Here is a 19,224-nt window from a genome sequence, read left to right as displayed (position 1 = left end):
AAAAAAAAAAAAAAAAAAAGAGCAACTTTCCAATAAACCTGCCTTTGATATATTCTGGCTTGAACTAATTTCACTGGCAGTGGACAAATAACTTATCAGTCATTTTAAAAACTGAAATATGGATCACTAAAAACACAAAGCCAAGATGCACTCAGATTACCAAAGAACTAATCCAGAATCTAGATTCTGAGTAAACCATAGAAAATAGCAATTATTGAAACTGTACCTACATTCCTTTATAGTCATATTTTTATACAATAGTTTGTTTTTCATTAAGCTCCTCAATAACACATGTTTATCCGTTTAAAAAATTACAGTGTTGTTATTCTCAAAGGTGGTATTTTCTTAAACTAATTTCCCTGAGTGGGTGGTGGAGAGGACCTGTTAATATGAAGACATGCATTAAGACAGTAATTAACTCTGCATAGTTTTGAAAGTACTAATGCTGATAATTAAGGATTTGTTGACTTGCTGGTAAGTTCAGGGGTAGGTCAAGATTACAGTATTTGATAAGCCTAATCAGGCTCTTTCATGATCAATCATCTTTATACTTTGGGGACTGCTTACCTCTTTCATACATTGAGTTAGATGCCCTAATGTTATTAGCTATGCCACTTACTTTGTAAAGTTGCTAATTGTCTGTAATATACTAATTAGCATGTGTATAAAAATGAGGTCCACATTGCTTCTGATTTTCACACAGAAAGTTTTCTAATTAGTGAAATTAAAATGTTCTAAAAAGTCAGTATAGTTATTTATAGATTGGATTATTTTAATTCTTTGGACAATTAAAAATACCATTGACTTATATGATATTTTGAAATTAAGTGACCATTCCTTTGAGTGACTTGTGGTCAATTTTAATGTTAAAAGGCAGATAACAGTAATATTCATAATTAATTTGATACTTAGGATTATATTTGTGCCTGTGTCTGAGAATCTTAGGATTTTTAAAAGAGACACCATAAGAAATAAGCAGATATCTTCCTTCAAATCTAGGAGGAGGAACGTGTTAAATAAACGCATGTTACAAGTTAGTCTAGAGTTCTTAATTTTAGCCAACTATGAAGCTGCTGAATTTAATATTGTGCTTTCATCCACAGAGATGATTTGAAGTTGCATGAACATAGAAATAGAGGAACATGCAGAATGCCCGTGTTATTATGCAGTTTAGGATTAGTGGGTACAATATGAACCTTGTACTTTTCAGGTGTGTATTGCACTTAATATAAGACTTTGAATGTTTATTCCTGCTACCTGTTGGACACTATTGGTAACCATTAAAAAAAAAACATGGAATAAAAGTTATTTAGTTTTCTTATATAACAGCAAAATGGTCAAAGTTAAATTGCATATTACTTGCTTTCAGACCCCATCTATCTACAAGGATGTCTTCTCTATTAAAAACTCAAAAACAAACAAATGAACAACAACAAAACAAAACAAAAACATGAAGGATGAAGGAAGAAAGAAAAGATGAAATAATAATATTTTCTCTCATACCCTTATTCATTTTTCTATATGTTCTATGGTAGTCTACAGAACATATCTAGAACCTTCCATCTCTATGTGTAAGGGTCCCTGATTCACTGAAGAATGACACCCTGAATTCTGTATGTAAATGCAAAGTGTGTATTATTCTAAGTCCAGCATGCTGGGGTCTCCCCATTATCAAGATTACTGGGCCATTCATTACTGGGCATGGGGGCTGAACCTTGCTCTGGAAACTTGCTCACTCATTGTCCTTGCTTCAGGCTAAGTGGCTGGGCACTTTCTACTTTTTGACTAACTGCCTGAAGCCTGAGTTTTTTTTAACCGACTTGCCCAGTTCTTTAGGCCTAGTCTCCTAGACTACCAATTTGAAACCTGTCATGGAGTCAGCTTAGCCTTTTAACATGAAGCCAAACTCTATTCAAATAATCTCTTAATGTGCACAGCTACTCTTTTCTTTTTTCATTATCACTTTAAATCTCTCTTTTCTGAGCCACTTCTTAAAGTTCCCCCTTTCCCCAAAAGAGCAGGTTTGTAGTAGTCTCCAAGTATCTATGCCTGGGCCACCTTTACCTGAAAATTGGATTTCTTTGGCTTAAAACATATTTTATTACCCTTTCTTCTCTGAAGACCCCCAGATCCCAATTTTTAAATTATTAAACATCTCATTGACGGCTTTGCAACAGCTCTGTGCAAACTTGAAACGTTTCTAAAAGAGTCCCTATAAAATATTACACTTTTCACTTCAAACTCTCATTAATTGTCATGAGTTTTTATAGTATATATGTTACCAATGGACTGAACACACTGGCTTATAAATAATCATATAGCTTTACATGTAATGGCACATACATATGCTTGAGACAATGACCCACAAATCATTCATTTTTCATGTTCTTACTTATTTAAAATCTTACCTTTTCGTAAGCATAAGAGAAATACAAAAAGCAAGAAATGAAGGGAGGAAGAGAGAAGAGGGAAACAGGAGGGAAGTGGAAGGAAAATAAATGATGACCCTTCAGTCTGGGTATTTATTTTAACATTAATTAGTAATAGCTCTTGCTTTATTAAGACTTTCATTCTAAGTCCACTTAAATAAAATTAAAATATTACAGCTTTAGATACAAATAGATAAAGACATAGTACTCGCTCCACTGTGATGCCGCATAACAGTGTAGATGTAACCATCTACAGTCCTCCTCACGTCCCTGTTAGTTATTTCACATATACTTCTACTGAGCTGATTCCATCCTTTCCTCATGGGTCCAAGTGAAACCTTACCCAGTGAAAGATTTCCCTCATGATCAAATTCAACAGTTTCAACTGAATTTTCTTTCTATGCTGTATCTCCATAATCTATCTTTGCAATGATTTTCTAACCTATGACCTTTGTATCTATTTGTTGTCCATTATACTTAAAAAGAATCTGGATCTAAGAAGAACCATTGTTGGTTGATGACAGGATTGGTGTTACCTGGGAACCCGGCAAAAATCACTGAGGTAATCTTCCTTCTAAATCAGTCAAGTTCCTGGGAAAGTTGTGACTTCCACTTTCTCCTTTCTCAATGATGTCCAAACACAGGTGATTAGGAACAAAAGAATGTGTGTGAGTGGAAGAGCAATGGAAGACAGACAATTGCTGCCTCTATCAAGATAGGGTAAATCTCTATTCATGATTCCTGTGTGCAAGAAATTTTTCTTTCTTTATTTCCCCCAAATTAACTATGATGCTTAGCTGTTATTTTGTAAGAAAATGCATCTCAATCTCCTCCTCTTGACATTAAATTAGATGTTTTGAACATGACCTGTTTGTTAGAAGATTCCAATATTTAGTATTATATTTACAATGAAAGAAAACCTCACTGAGTTTCAATTTTTGACATAAGGCACATGAATCATTTTGGACCAGGAACATCCAGACATAAGGCAGTGAAAAGCATTGGGTGCTTTGACAAAGTTGGTATATTGCAGTCCTAGTATTGACTATTTGTAGCTTAAATGGAAAATGAACACAATTCATGAGTATTCATGATAATTGTCTAAAAGAAATCGATTAAGTTTATAAAGCTGATTCTATTCACTACAAAAATAAAGATGAAACATTTTAGACACTCAATTTGTGCCTAATGCTTATAATACAGGCTACTTCAAAACTTGAGCTTTTTAGTATGTCTGTCTAAAAGCATAAGAGGGATTTGAGAAATATCAAATAGTGCTATATGTTTGGAATACAATAATTCTATCATACAACACTTGTAGCATTCACTAGAGGAATGTAAAAGGTTGCTTTTTTTCAGTTTTAAATTGGAGTTCATTTGAATAGTAACAAAAACATACATGACTGTATTTTTTCAATATTAGGTGTGTATGTTAAATACATTGTTATTTTTACAGATTCACTGTCTTGTGATGCAAATGTGTTTGTTTTATGTGTATTATTTCTGCTAATTACCCTATATCTTGTATATTTACAATTCTCTTGGTTTAATTTTAAAGACATTTTTTAATAACACTACTGCTAATAAATCACCTAAAATGAACCTGTGATGTTTTATACAATGTGTACATGTAACACAGTTTCATGAAGGAATGCATTGAACTAAAAGAGTATAAACAGAAACATAGTAGGATGTATGACTTTGGTTGAGTTTTTTCTGTGATGTAAGCATCTTTGATACATTTACACAGATCCAAATGAGGACTTCTAGATTTTAATAAAAAGTCTCTTCTTTCTTAGCACAGTTTGAACAAAATACAGTGCCTATTATATCCAGAGTGGCTATGCTGCTTAAGGAATTATTATAATTTTCCAAAACATATTTAATTTAATCAAGAGAATTTGGTTATGTCATATGCAGGTATAGTATATTATACAGGACTTTTGAGAATATAACTGTTGGTAGCAATGAGTCATAGGTTCCAGCATTAACGTTCTATGGGTTTTGAGTGTGATCACTCTTTTTACTTTGTTTGAATTCCTATTTTTTTCTTGTTTCTCATAAGAAGTATTAAGAGTTGGAAATGTAGAACACTTTGGGGCATGTTCATCTAATATTCATAAAGCACTAGATTTCATGTCCTTTGACATATGAATCTAGTGTGTCTTCTCATTCCCTTAGAAGCACTTAGAAGAGGGGAACAGATGAATTGGAAATTAATAGTCATACTTATCAATATTAAAGTTTCAAGGCAAGACTGTTAAAGATGAGATCCTGTCTATAAACTATGATAAACAACCAATAAAACACAAAATCACTGACAATAAGCTTATCTAGCAAAGTGATAATACAATCAATATAGTAAAGGAATTGGTAACTCTAACACTAGGTTATATTTTAAGAAAATGTTTGTGGTATTTTTCTATTGTTATTATTATTATTATTATTATTATTAATTACTTTGTATCTTCATTCATTAATATAAAATATTTAGGTAACATCCTTTCTAGACTCCTGCAACACATGCTTCTTGTAACCACATGCCAGGATTTTATAACACACTGAGTCTAATTATTACTTCAAATTACACTTGGAAATAGGCTACCATCAGATGGAACATGGATAAAATCCTATGGGTCACATTTCTGAAGAAAGCTGCTCTCTTCTACCTCGTGTCTTTCAACTGCCAAGTGTTTCTCATACCAACTTGATATATCTTGAGCATCTTCCCTTCTGGACCTGGAGTATTATTTTATCACATGAAGGTCTGTCTGTACTGGCAACCACAGTTCCTGTGAGATCATGAGTGCATGGCCCTGCCATGTTCAGAAAATATTTCACAAATCCTCTATGATCTATGACACTTACAATCTTTTACCCACATTGCGTGACATTCTGTGAACCTCCGGGGAAGCAGGGCTAATATAGCTTAACCATTTAGGGCTCAGCATTTTAGGTCATTTATTTTCAATTTTGACCATTTGTGATTCTCTGTATTAGCTAGTCTAAGAAAAAAAAATCTAACAAGATGCTTTTGCAATAAAAGTTTTGAGAAGCATTTATATAAGGGTATAAAGATTACATATTCGGAAGTTCTGTGTGATCTGACACAGTACAAACCTGCCTTTAGGATACACCTTTAATCCCAAACAATAAAGGTACAACTAGTTTATAGAAGGAAGCAGACATGCATGCACTGGCCTTCCAGTCTGTACCTCCACCTGCATCCGAGGATCAGCTCTTTGCTTCCTACCTTACAGTCCTGCTTGCCACCCAGGAGACTTGCTCTAACCTCATACATGGGTAAGACCCCTGCCCCAATCTGCTTATCAGCTGGGAACCAACAAAGTCTAAAAGCCCTGGGCTCTACCCTACCATTTCAGAAGTCCATCTTCCTTACAGTTTGCACCTATACCTGCAGTTTTGGATCAGCGTTTTGCTCCCTGACCCTATAGCACTGACTGCCTCCCATGAGGCCTTCTCCAACCCAGACCAACCAAGCCAACCAATACCAGAGAGAAGCAGGTGGCAAAGACAAGTGCAAGAACATAATCAACAGAGGCAATACAATACGGCACCAACAGAAGCCACCTTACCAACTACAGCAAGTCTTGATTATCTAAACAGACCTCAAGAGTGAGACTATAACTTTAAATCTCATCTCATAAAAAATGATGTAGGGAGTTAAAGAGAATATAAGTAGTTCCCTTAAACATATAGGAATATACAATCAAACAAATAAAAATCCCTTAAAGCAATATTGGAAAACACAATCAAACAGATGAAGGAAATGAATGGTCCAAGATAAATAACTGGAAATAGAAGTAATAAAGAACACAAATGGAGGCAACACTTGAGATGTAAAACCTAGGAAAAAGAACAGGAGCTATGGATGCAAAGATCACCAAGAGAATACAAGAGATGAAAAAGAGAATCCCAGAAATAGAAGATAGTATATATAGATACAGTGATCAAAGAAATGTCAAATGTAAAATAATTCCTAATTTGAAACATCCCGTATATTCGGGACCAAATGTAAGAATAATGGGAATAGAAGAAGGTAACATTTTCAACTTAAAGGTCTAGAAAATAGCTTCAATAAAAATGATAGAAGAAAACTTCCCTAATTTAAAGAAAGAGATGGCTATAAATGTACAAGAAGATTACACAAAACCAATTAGATTGGACCAGAAAAGAAAATCCTCCTGCCAAACAATAATAAAACACTAAATGTACAGAACAGAGAAAGAATATTAAAAGCTGCAAGAGAAGAAACCTAAAGGTCAACCTGTCAGAATTATACCTAACTCCCCCAAAGAGACTCTAAAACTCTAAAACAGAGAAGATCCTGAAAAGATATCTTGCAGACAAGAGACTACAGATGCCAGACTATCAAAACTTTTAATCATCATAGATAAACTATTATATTCCATAACAAAACCAAATGTAAACATCTTTCTACTTAGCCAGTCCTACAGAAAGAGGATAATAGAAGCAAAACAAGATAAAGAGCTTAACTACAGCCAAGAAAACAAAGGAAATTAACAGCGTACCAAAAAGAAGAGATTCATGCACATACACAGTACCATTTCCAATATTAAAATAACAGTAACTCACAATCATTGATCACTAATTTCTCTCAGAATCACTAGACTCATATCACCAATGGAAAAAATACAGGTTAACAAAATGCATATTTAACAGGATCCCATCATTCTGCTGCATACAAGAGACACACCTAAGCAGCAAAGGTAGACACTATCTCAGAGTAAAGAGTTGGTAAAAGGTTTTACAAGCAAAAAAGAAGCAAGAAACAAGCTGGAGTAGTGTTGGGCAGAAGGCCCCGAGGGAATAAAAGGAGTGGGATTTTCACATGGCCCCAAGTGCATGTCTGGCTGTGTGAAGCCACAGAATCCCAGCTTGGTGTGTGTGTGAGGGGACTGGGGTGGACAAGGGACAGTCCTAAGTACCAGTTTCACAATCTTGGCATCTCACACTGGACACCAGGGAAGAGCTGAGAACAGAATGGGGGCTCAGGGGTGGCTCAATTAGCCCCAGGGCCAAAGGGAGGAGAGGGCATGGGGAGAGGATACTGGGTGGTTCTCACATGGGCAAGAGTCCTTGGTCTAGTTGTGGCTGGAGCACAGGAAGGCCTTCCGGTGGCAGGTTAGATGTGACTCATTAGGGGAAAGAAAGCCTATCCCATCATTCAAGCACAGTGAGTGTTGATGAGCAGAGACAGTCTATGGCCTTAGAGCTTTATTGTAGAAAGGCAGAAAGAAAGAACGAACGAAAGAACGAACGAACGAACGAAAGAAAGAAAGAAAGAAAGAAAGAAAGAAAGAAAGAAAGAAGGTAGAGAGAGGTCAGCCATGGCCACGTCCAGAGAGGGGGGAAGGGAGAGAGAGAGAGAAGGAGGGCTAGAGAGAAGAGTAAGAAAGGGTGAGAGCTTAAAGAGAGCGAGAAGGGGCCAAGCAGTCCCTTTTATAGTGGGCTAGACCATCAGGTAACTGTGGGGAGGAGCATACCTAGCTATAGTCAGGTAACTGTGGGGGTAGAGTCTAGCCAGAATGCCAGGAGCTTGAGACATTGTCTGTGTGACTGACAGTCACACACCTCTCCTGCAGGGGCTATGGGGGCAGTAACAAGCCAGGGGTCCAGGAGATAAGATTGAACATCTTCCGTCCCACATACTGGCTGGATGTCAACAACAGAAACTACAAAACACCCACATACTCATGGAAATTGAACAACATTCTTTTCTGTCATCATTTGATCAGGGAAGAAATAAGAAAAAAATTAAAGACTTTCTAGAATTCAATGAAAATGAAGGTGCAACATAATCAAAATTATGGGAAACTTTGAAAGCAGATTTAGCAGAAAAATTCAAAGCACTAAGTGTCTTCATGAAGAAATTGGGGAGATCTCATATCATACTAGCAACTTAAGAGCACACCTGAAACTTCTAGAACAAAAAGAAGTAAACACATTTAAGGTGAGTGGACACCAGGAAATAGTCAAACTCAGTGCTGAAATCAATCAATTAGAAGCACAGAGAATTATACAAAGAATCAACAAAGTAAAGAATTTTTTTTGAGAAAATCAAAAAGATAAATAAACCCTTAGCCAAACTTACTGGAGGATACAGACACAATATCCAAATTAGCAAAATAAGAAATGAAAAGGGAGACATATCAATATAAACTGGGGAAATAAAAAAAAAATCAAGAGGTCTTACTGCAAACCCCTGTAAGTGAAATGGGTGAAATGGAGGGTTTTCTAGACTAATTCCACTTACAAAAGTTGAATCAAGATCAGATAAATTATCTAAACAGTCCTATAACCCCTAAATAAATAGAAGCAGTCTTTAAAAGCCTCTCAACCCAAAAAAGCCCAGATCCAGATCAATTTATTGCAGAGTACTACCAGACTTTCAAAAAAGAGCTAACACCAATATTCCTCAAATTACACCAAAAAATTGCAACAGAAGGAACTCTAAATTACTCATTCTATGAAGTCATAATTACCCTGATACCTAAACCACACAAAGACTCCAAAAGAAAAAGAAATCAGATCAGTTTTGCTTATGAAATCAATGTAAAACACACAATAAAATACTTGTGAATTGAATCAAGGAGCAAATCAAAAACATCATTCACCACAATCTAGTAGGCTTCATTCCAGTGATCCAGGGATGGTTCAATATCTGAAAATTCATCAATGTAATCCACTCTATAAATAAACTCAAAGAAAAAAAAATACATGATTACCCTATTAGATGCTGAAAAAGCATTCAACAAATTCCATCTCCCCTTCACTTTAAAAGTTTTGGAGAGATCAGGAATTCAAAGCATATACTTAAACATAATAAATGCAATAAACATCTAGAAATTAGTCAACATCAAATTAAGTGGAGAGGAACATGAATCAATCCCACTTAAATCAGGGATAAGACAAGACTCTCCACTTTCTTCCTATTTATTCAATAGTACATGAATTTCTAGCTAGAACAATAAGACAACAAAAGAAGATAAAAGAGATACAAATTGGAAAGAAAGAAGTCAATTTATAACTACTATTTGCAGATAATATGATAGTATACATAAGTGACCCCCATAATTCTACCAAGGATTTTCTACAGCTGAAAACAGCTTCAGCAATGTGACTTGATATAAAATTAACTCAAACAAATGACTAGCCTTCCTTTATGCAGATAACAAACAAGCCGAGAAAGAAATTAGGGAAACATCCCCATTCACAATAGCCACCAATTATATAAAGTACTTTGGTATATAACTCTGACCAAGCAAGGGAAATGTCTGTATAACAAGAACTTCAAATCCCTGAACACAAAAATAAGGAAAATATTAGAAGATGGAAAATTCTCCCATGCTCATGAATTGGCAGAATTAACACTGAAAATGACCATCTTACCAAAAGCAATATACAGATTTAAAGCAATTCCCATCAAAATCGGAACACAATATTTTACAGTCCTTGAAAGAACAAATTTTAATTTCATATGAAAAACAAAACAAGCAAACAACAAACAAAATCCAAGATATTCAAAACAGTCATGAACATCAAAAGAATGTATGGAGGAATCACAGTCCCTGACCTCAAATTGTATTAGAGAGGAATAGTAACAAAAATGGCATGAAATTGGTACAAAAAGAGAAAGGTTGGCCAATGGAATAGAATCAATGACTCAGACATAAACCCACTTAAAAATACTTGATTTTTGACTAAAAAGTCAAAACCTTAAAATAGTGTGTGTGTTTGGAGGGGGGTGGACATCTTCAACAAATGGTCCTGGCATAATTTACATATTGAGGAATTCAAATAGATCTTTATTTATCACCCTGAACAAATTCAGTCCAGGTGGATCTAGGATCCTAACATAAGACTGAATATACGAGATATAATACAATAAAAAGTAAAAAATAGCATTGATACAGGACCGTTTCCTGAACAGAAAATCAATGACTCATGTTCTAAGTTCAACTTCTATACAGCAAAGGACACTGTCAATAGGACAAAAAGGATGCCTAGAGATGTGGAAAAGATCTACACTAACTCTATGTCCAATACAGGGCTAATATCCAAAAGAATTTTGACTCTATAAAACCAAATAACCTCATTTAAAAATAGGGTACAGAGCTAAAGAGAGAATTCTCAGCAAAAGCATCTTGAATGGCTGAGGAACACTTAAAGAAATGTTCAACATCCTTAGACATCAAGGAAATGCAAATCAAAATGACTCTGTGAAGATCAAAAATTCAGTCAATATTAAATGCTGTTGAGAATGTGGAGAAAGAGGAATACTCCTCCATTGCTGCTGAGATTGCTGCAAATCAATCTAGCCTCTTCTTAGAAAATTGGATATACTCCTTCCCAAAGGTCTATTTGGCATGTATGCAAAAGATGCCCCATCATACCACAAAGACATTTGCTCTACTATATTCATAGCAGACTTCTTCACAATGGTCAGAAACTGGAAACAACCTAGATGTCTCTCAACTGAGAAATAGATAGGAAATGTGGTACATTTACACAATGAAATATTATTCAGCAATTAAAAACAAAGACATCGTGAATTTTTCCAGGCAAATGAATGTAACTAGAACACATCATGCTGAGTAAGGTAACCCAGACCCAATAAGGCATGCATGGTATGTACTTATTGATAAGTAGATATTAGCCCAAAAGTACCGAATGTCCATGACACAACCCATAGGCCCAGTGAACTTAAATAAGAAGGAAAACCTAAGTAAGGATGGTTGGATAGTACACAGGATGGGTAAAAATAGTCACGGGAGGCAGAGGGGAGGAGGAACCTTAGTTGTATAGGATAGGAGGGGAGATAAGGGGTAAGAATCGGGTGTGTTAAGATACAGGAAAGATGCCCAGAGGGCCAGGAGGATGAATATAAATCTGTAGCTGTGGGGAGGGGGACATGGCCAGGTGATCTCTAGGCAGTCCCTGAGACCTGGCATGGGGAAAGCTCTCTGGAATGTATGTGGGTAATCTTAGCCAAGATGCCCAAGAGTGAAGACAGGGAACCTGAACATGCCACCTTTTGTCGCCAGGCAGGGGCCCCAGTGGAAGGATAAGGAAACCAACCCACCCACAAAACATTTGACACAAAATTTCTCCCGTCTAAATGAAATGCAGGGACAAAAGATGGAGCAAAAAGGAATGGCCAACCTTAGACCCATTCCATGGCCAATCATAAATCCATTATAGTATTAATGATACTTATGATTACAGACAGGGGCCTAGCATAACTGTACTCTAAGAGGCTCTACCCAGCGTCTGACTGAAACACATCCAAGTACCCAGAGCCAAACATTGGATGGATGTTGGGAACTCTTATGGAAGAGTTAGGGGAAGAATTGAAGTCCTGAAGGGAATGAAAATCCCACAGGAAGACCAGTAGTGTAAACTAACCTGGACCCTTGGGAGCTCTCCAAGACTGAGCCGCCAACCAAAGAGCTCATATGAGCTGGAATGAGGCTCCTAGTACATATGTAGCAGAGAATTGCTTTGTCCTGTCTCAGCAGGAGAGGATGAGCCTAATCCTGCAGAGACTTGATGACCCAGGACAGGCCCTCATCATGCCTCATCCTCTCAGGGGTAAAGGGGAGGGGGAGGAGGGAAGGACTAGGTGAGGGGACAGCACTCTGGAGTAGGGACAACACTCAGGTCATAAATAAATAAATAAATAAATAAATAAATAAATAAATAAATAAATAAATATTTTTTAAAAGAAAGTAACAAATGAGAAAATTATTTAATAGAATGAGTAAGAGACAGGATATGACAAACTCATGAGAACAGAAGAGGGAAGTGAGAGAGAATAAAGAAGAATAAAGAAGAAAGAGAGAGAGAGAGAGAGAGAGAGAGAGAGAGAGAGAGAGGGACAGAGGAGCGAGGTGAATCAGTTCAGTCAGTGAAGTTAGTGTACTGTAGTTAAGTTTAATTGAATTTGTTTATCAGTTCCATTCAGTTTGTGCAATTCATGCAGTGTGGGTCTGCAGAGTCTACTGAAGCCAGAGAATAGTGAGCCAGAAAATTAGAACAAATAGCCAGAGTTAATTGCAGGCCAAGCAGAGAAATTCTGTGATAAGCTGAAAAAAACCCATCTGAAACAGTTAGCTTGGAGAGGATTTTGCCTAAAAAATGCTGAGTTGAAACCGATAGTAAAGTTCAGATAGAACTAGAAAGGGAAAGTATATTCTGTAGTAAGTCTCAGAGGCTGAAACATTCTAGGTCTAGATTAGATTGAACAGAGGCTGGAAGCTTCCAGGCTTAGGCCTGAGGATAGTTAGGTCTGAGTTAGAAATGCTCAGTGCTCAGCCAAACCCATGCATTTGTAAAGTTTGGGTACACATCTTCCATGCCTCCATCTGAGGAATTAAAACTGACTTCTACAGTGTCTATTTAAAAGAAAAGCATATTAGTAGGGACGGTTGCCTCTCAGACATGGGGGTTTGGCCACATTTATTACACCAGACATTATTTGTCACTTGCAAAGTGGGCTATAACTCCAGCAAGAAAGCTAGTAGTTCTTCCCATAACATGCATGCTGCTATTGCTCCCGTGGGTATATCTTGCATGGCTGCTCATCAGTTTAGCTTGCAAAGCTCACAGATGCTTAGAATTTTTGATGGTTTTTCTTCACTAGGAAGAAAATATCTACTTGGGAATTTTGAGATGTCTCCTTGGCCTCCTCTCTCTGTCAGTATCATGGTTATCTTTTGGTTAAACTATAGAATTTGCTAACTGCTTCCAACTTTCTTTTTGTCTCCTATCTCAAAAATGTCCAAGATTCAGGGAGAAAGCTGAATTCTAATAAGAAAGATTCCAAGATTAGGCAAAACCATATTGATGGGTTTTAAAAAGTCAAAATGTGAGGTTAAAACATGAAAAGATTTAGAAGAAAATAATGATATTTGCTTGAACATTTCTAAGGCTACATTGATTATACGGATGGACAGATTTTAGGAGTCCAGGTTAAAGACAGGAGAATGTTTTTTTAAATTTTTTTTTAAAAAATCATTTAACTGACAGTTTAGATGAATTGCTTGGTAACTGGGAGGAGAATTTCTCTGTTATACTTTCTTCTCTGTGGAGATGTGGCAAAAAGAAACACATGGATGTCAAATTCTTGATTTTAGACTTGCTGTAATTCAGATCTGAGATGATAGATGGATATATTACATAATATATCCAGTCACAGCTTTTGTTTTTTAACAACTCAAATGAACTAAGACAGTGGTTGAGTAATATGACAACTATAATTTCTTAGCCCAACACAAGAATTCTAATGACTGGTGCATGGGTAATTTTTAATGCAGATTTGGATCTAATAAAAATAGATATAAATTAGAGGGACAGATGAAATATAGAAATTCAATATATTCTTTCTTTATATGTAATTTTAATGCACACATAAAGAATATGCATGGAGACTTGAAAGAGATTAATGTAATAATTCTCAGCCCTCTTGGGAAAGTCACATACTTAAAACAGTGCAGAAAATCACACATATAGAATAGTAACACCAAATCTTTGTGGTTTTTAATCATATTTTATCAGCCAATATTCAAGCCAATAGATAGAAAATCTTTTGAGAAAGTAACTTTTGAGTGATGGGTTGAAATTATAATAGAGCTTAGACTAGAAACTTATTCTATTTGTATTTTATGTAATATATTTAAAATTAAGAGTAACCTTCATTTTCAGACTTAAGTATTCAGAAATCCCCAAACTATATTTATCTATCTGGATTTATTTATCAACTTATCAAAATGCAGATTTAATTATCTACACACAGATATATAGACAACATGAAGAAAATATATAGAAAATTTAGATTTTATAAAAAACAGAAAAATACTCCCTCTTTTTTCTACTATTCCAAAAGGTGATGTGAAAATGAATGGTTGCATAGGTTGGCTTCAAAATGTTTTCATCAAGCATGTATTTTATGAAAAAAAAATCATAAACAACAAATCCTGAAGTCCTATCCTCCACTGCCCTAGCTCTTGGCTTGTGGGGGTAGAGTGTTAGCTTTGTTTGTGCAAGTTCTTACTTGCAATTTTAAACTTAATTTGATTAGTGTTAAAGATATATTTTAGGTCCACCTTTGTAGAGATTAAGTTTTTCACTTTCCCAGATACTCTGATTTTGAAGACTGTTCTGCACAATCACAAAAACAAAAAGCCTACACCAACCAACTAAACAACCAAACAAACAAAAACTTTTGTTTTGTCGTAAGGGTTCATTGGGACCATGCTTGATGTGGAAACACAGTGGCTTGCGTATACACACTGGAACTGAAATAAAGGTGAAAAAGATAACAGATCTCAACAAGCTGTCCCTGGCCCTGCACATCATGCCAAGGCTGGTTCTGACTTACACTGATCCCAGGAGATCTGGAAAATTGTGACCCTCCAGTTAAAGTAGGGGCTTATGGAGGACAGGTGATTAATTGAGTTTTGACTGATGTCTGACTCACAGTAGGTCCAGTAGTTCCCCGAACACATCCTGTGGTTATTTCCCCAGTTCCAGAATGTATAATTGGGATAGATATACTCTGAAATTGGCACAATTCTCACATTGGTTGACTGACCTGTGGAGAGAGGATTATTATGTTTGGAAAGACTAAGTGTAAGCCTTTAGAGTTACTTCTGCTATGTTTACTGTGATTCCAATACATAAAACTACAAAATAAACACTGAGCTCACCGTGTCTGCTTGCACATTTAGAAAACAATATCATATACCAAATTTATTTAAAAAATATGGTATTACACTGTGACTGTAAGTTCTATTGATTATAGTCTAGCAGTCATAATAAGAAGGAAAAATTGTGGTGAACAGATGCCTCAAGAGCAACAACAATTGCTGCTCTTCCAGAGTATACAGATTTGGTTCAAGCATCCACACAAGTTCAAAAATTACAAAGTTTATAATTCCAGCTTCTGGACATCTAATACTGTTTTCTGGGTTCAATGAGCACTACATATGCACATGTTCATACCCACATACAGTTGCACAAACAATATACACAATTAAAATTACTAAATTAAATCTTTTAAATAAAACAAAGGTTTGGGCTATGGCTTCTTACAGTCAACTCTAGTATTTGTATTTTTATATATAAAAATATGAGCTGTTCATTACATTAAAATGATTCTTGTTGCTTTGAATAATGGCTTCATAGTCTCATATATTTGAATGGTTATTCATCTGGGAGTGACATTATTTAAAAAATTAAATAGTATGATTTTGCTCTCAGAAGTTTTGTCACTGGCTGGTCTTTGAGGATTCAGGACCTCATGGTAAGTCCAGCATCTCTTTCTTCTTCCTGCCTGAAAAATAATTGTAGAACCCTCAGTCATTTCTCTAGGGTCTTTATTTTTTTTTTCCTACTTGGGTGCTCCCTTGCTTCCTGCTCTGCTGATAATGGGCCAACCCTCTGAAAACTCAATTAAATGCTTTGTTTTAAAAGAGTTCCTGTGGCCATGATGTCTCTTAACAGCAGCAGAATACTGACAAAGAATGGTGTTGGTACTAGGAAGTAAGGGAGTAAGGTGTTGATTTTAAAGGCATGAATGTGTTGCTTGGGCAGAATGTGGATTTTGGATTAGGAAAGCAATGGAAAGCTTTAAATTGGGATTCATGGCCAAACTAATAAGTGAGTGGAAGACCATGGTGCTGAGAGAAATGTAGATTATAATGACTCAGATCAAGAGGCTTGAAGGAGAAGAATTTTAATAAGTGGACTTGCTATCATTCTTTTAATATAGTGACAAATAATTTGTCTGCCTCTGGCCTTGTTAAAAAAAAATCTGCCTGAGGCTAAATTGAAGACTTTGGGATTAATGGCATTGGAAGAGGAGATTTCAGGACAGTCTGGTATTGACTGTGTTGTGTGATCATCTGTGACTACTCTTAAGCAGATCTATGATGAAAAGGAGCACACTGATGCTAAATGGAATAAAGGAAATGGTGATCTCAAGGTAAGAACCACTCAGCCAAACTTTCAACTTATGAAAAGCAACTAAAGAAAGGCTTAAACAGTGATAGAAACTATCAAAACAGAAAGCAAATGCAGGTAAAATTGAACAAGGGGAACGAGTTTCAGCGTCAGCAAGCAGCAGGACTTGGTATCTTCAGCCATTTGCTTCTGGCTTTAGAGTCAAGGATATATGAGCATGGTTGTGTAATCTCCCTTTGGGGTTAAGGAAAGCCACTTAGGGAAAGCTTGTGTCAGGAGTTTTCCTTGCATGGAGATTTGGGAACCCATTGCATGAAATTGTTAAGGTGATCCTGCATTTTATTGGAGACTCTGAGATGTTGGAGATGCCAGACCTATTGTATACATACTAAGGAGAGCTGCTTACAGGGTGTGAAAACAGATGAACTGAAAGGATTTTGAGATCTTAAGAGAGCTTTGACATCAGACATGGTGATGCAGAATTTGGAGTTTACCAAGCTTGTATTTTGTTCTTGCTTAGGTCCGGCATTTGTTCCCTTTCCTCCCTTTTAAAATGGTAATGCATATTCTGTGCCACTGCATGTTGGAACTGTGTGATCTGCATTTTGATTTTGAAGAAGCTACAGTTAAGAAATTGCCTTTAGTTTCAGAGGAGACTTTGACCTTTGAGCTTTTAACAGTATTGAAACCTTTATAGACTATGGGGATTTTTGAAGTTAGACAATGCATTTTTGCATTATGATAAGGCTCCAAGACAATAGAGGCCAGGGAGTAGAATATAGTGGTTTGACTAGAATTTTCCTCCATAAGGTCATAGAGTTGATTGCTTAATCACCAGGGAAGAGCACTGTTTGAAAGGATTAATAGATATGGCCTTGTAAGAAGTATTCAACCTGGGTTGGGCTTGGAGGATTCAGAAGGCCATACCAACCTCAGTGTTTCTTTTCCAGTTGCCTGCATATCTGGGTATAGAATTATCAGCGACTTTTTCTACAACATTCCTGCCTGCATGTTCCCGTGTGTCCTGCCATGAAGATACTGTAAGCACCCTCCAATTAAATGACTTCCTTTCAAGAGCTGACATGGTCATGGTGTCTCTTCACAGCAATCCAACACTGATTAAGAAAATTTTGCCATGAGTTAATATTCAGATAAATAAAATCATCCTTACTTAAAAACATAAACATAAAAACAGCTCTGAAGCATAGGTAAAGCGACTATGGATACAAGGAATGTAAGGAGGAATCTCTGTGACTCTATATGGATTTAGTATGTACCTAAAGCAAATTGGAAATTCTGTCTTTAGTGTTCTGTGAACAATAAGATCGAGAGGACAGATTTTCCTTGCCCATCACACAAACAGACCTGGTGACTTAAAACACTCCTCTATCTGATTTCAGATAATTTGTTTGATTAGGTTAAAAGAAAAGAAGTGGGGAAAAGGTGATTGGGAAAAATTTGAAAGTGACAATAGAATCAAAATTAAGACAAATATGAGAAGAAAATAATCTTCCTAATCTAGAAATCGAGATGAAAGTCCATTCTAGTTATAATGCTTCACTTTTAAACCTATACATTTCAAAATCCATTGTCTGCAAAACATTTATTTTTATTAGGTAAAAACTATGCTGAAGTTTTAATGTAGACACGAGAGTATCTCATAGTCCCTTAAAAAATCTGCTTGTAAGATTTCATAGATGGTGATAATATTGGTTGTATAGAATTGACTCCTGTGAAATTACTCATTCAGATACAGTTTGAGCAAAAATTAATTTGGAGCACTTACCAATAATATCAACTATTTTGCAATGGAACTTATTTTGTGAGCTTCATAATTGCTATGGATTCTTCAGGTGCTTGCTGTTACGCAAGAATTAAATATTAAAAACGGAATTGTGTGCATATTAAACCATTTCTCTGGGAGCCTCTCTTCTCATAAGAGAAAACCAATAGAAAAAAATTGCTACCCTTCATACTGTGATGTCAAGCTGCATTTGCATGTGGCTGTCAGTGATTAGGTAAGTGATTTTAACAAGGCAATTAAATATCAATGCTCCACGCATCCACTTTATAAAGAAACATATGAAAGAGTTTTCAAATAAGTACAGGGTTAATAGTAAGAAAAGTGTCCACACTGATTGTTTGTTGGTCATTTACTATTCTTAGCTGTACACAGCAATAGGTAGGTTGGAATTTCATACTAGTGGATATACAGTCTTCATAATCATCTACTGTAATCCAGTTCAGTGTTTTTGCAAACAATGTATATTTCACTAAAACAATGGAAGGATGATATAAATTTCTTCTAGTTTGAAAGGGACAGTCATAAGATGACCTCAAATTTAAATTGTAGCCTAATATTGACAGTTATCTTCATTTTTTTCTATATTCCTTTGCTTTTTTTAAAAAATATTTTTTATTACATATTTTCTTCAGTTACATTTCTAATGCTATCCCAAACATCCCCCATACCCTCCCCCCCCTCCCCTACCCACCCATTCACACTTTTTGGCCCTGGCTTTCCCCTGTACAGGGGCATATAAAGTTTGCAAGTCCAATGGGCCTCTCTTTCCAGTGATGGACAACTAGACCATCTTTTGATACATATGCAGCCAGAGCCAAGAGCTCCGGGGTACTGGCTAGTTCATAATGTTGTTGTACCTACAGAGTTGCAGATCTCTTTAGCTCCTTAGATACTTTCTCTAGCTCCTCCATTGGGGGCCCTGTTATCTGTCCAATAGCTGACTATGAACATCCACTTATGTGTTTGCTAGGCTCCGGCATAGTC

Source organism: Mus caroli, chromosome 3 (genome assembly GCF_900094665.2).
Source record: "Mus caroli chromosome 3, CAROLI_EIJ_v1.1, whole genome shotgun sequence".
Lineage (NCBI taxonomy): Eukaryota > Metazoa > Chordata > Mammalia > Rodentia > Muridae > Mus > Mus caroli.
The sequence above is the reverse complement of the archived record's forward strand: the minus strand, read 5'-3'. Positions refer to the sequence as shown.